Source organism: Toxotes jaculatrix, chromosome 11, assembly GCF_017976425.1.
Source record: "Toxotes jaculatrix isolate fToxJac2 chromosome 11, fToxJac2.pri, whole genome shotgun sequence".
NCBI lineage: Eukaryota > Metazoa > Chordata > Actinopteri > Toxotidae > Toxotes > Toxotes jaculatrix.
The window spans coordinates 26,805,138-26,806,422 of record NC_054404.1 but is presented as its reverse complement, the minus strand read 5'-3'; the positions used below and the strand labels follow the sequence as shown (position 1 = coordinate 26,806,422).

The 1,285-nt window shown below is 45.0% G+C and overlaps 1 long non-coding RNA gene across 1 annotated transcript; it reads right to left on the bottom strand.

Moving 5' to 3' along the window:
• Window positions 1-245: 245 nt before the first annotated feature.
• On the bottom strand, window positions 246-895 carry LOC121189188. The gene is made up of 3 exons (XR_005894843.1): window positions 839-895; window positions 418-529; window positions 246-279 (listed from the first exon to the last, which is right to left on the bottom strand). It is a non-coding gene; the product is annotated as an uncharacterized LOC121189188 (long non-coding RNA).
• Between the last annotated feature and the right edge of the window lie 390 nt (window positions 896-1,285).

Genomic DNA, 1,285 nt, shown 5'->3' with positions numbered 1-1,285 from the left:
CTTCTCAGTCTGTAGGTATTTCTACAAGAGAAGGACAAAAGGAAAAACACTCTTTGTGAACACACGTGGACGTTTTATCACCTGTATGACAGTAAGTGTGAAAATGGAGCAGAATAAAAGAGGGAGAAACTGCAACAAATAACCATGAGCTGCCTACCTTTAGGTTCTCGTAGTGTTTGATGGTTTTGCAGTGGTTGATCTCAGCTTCTTTGGTTCCGCTGAAGAATGGATTACATACTGTACAGAAGAAAGCGGTCTTTGGGACTAAGAACTCCATACCTGAGGACACACACACACACACACACACACACACACACACACACACACACACACACACACACACACGAGACTGACTGTGGAAATACACATGTAAAGAAAACAGTGATAAACAGTCACGGTGAATAAATAGTGTCATACCAACTGGAAGGGGGGAGGAAGTAGTCCGTGCTCATGAATGTTTTCATCTGGAATGTCTTCTTCATACTCTCCTCTTCTCCGTTTGTTTGGTCTTTGGACGTCTGTTACTTTCCTAGAAGAGACAGGGACTGCTTTAAAGTACAATCTAGGACATACACAGGGGTAAAAAGACCTGGTCCTGGCTTTGCTCAACAAAGCAGATAAGCTAATAATTTAGCATTTTCCAAATGGACTTCATGTGTCTTCATCTTGGTGCTGTTATTAAACACCTGCAATGACTTATGGCAAGTACCTGCCCCAAGGACAATGTCCCATCATCTCAAACACTTGAAGAAGAGGTCAATTTGGACAAGCCTGATTCTCTACCCACTGAGGAACTGCTACCACTCACAGTTCTACTTCAAAGAAAATCAAAGCGTACCTGTCTCTGCAGTAGGAGCTCCCGTCTCTTTGTCCTCCTGGTCCTGCATCTTCTCCTGCCTTTTCTGTTTTGTCCAACACAACCGTCTCCTCCTCCTTGGCCTGTCTGTTACTGAGAGGACTCTCCTCTTTCTTATCGTCCTTACTCTCTGCGGTCACTGCTCCTATGGCTGGGCTGTTTGAGGAGGAGTCTGCAGGGGCAGGCACGGACAGGTGTTGGACCTCTGGGGTGGAGTCCAGGGTGGGCAGTGGTGTGATTTCTAAAAATAAAGAAATTTTCTGGCCAAATTTACAATTTGAAACCAAAAAGAAATTAAGAAAAATATCTAGGAAAGACTGTGTTTCCTTGTGTTGATGGTAGAAGTGAAATCAGTGTGAGGCTGTACCAGTCTCAGGTGTTTGGCTGAGAGAGGACTCAGCCTGTGGAGCTGTGCGTCCGTCCAGGAGC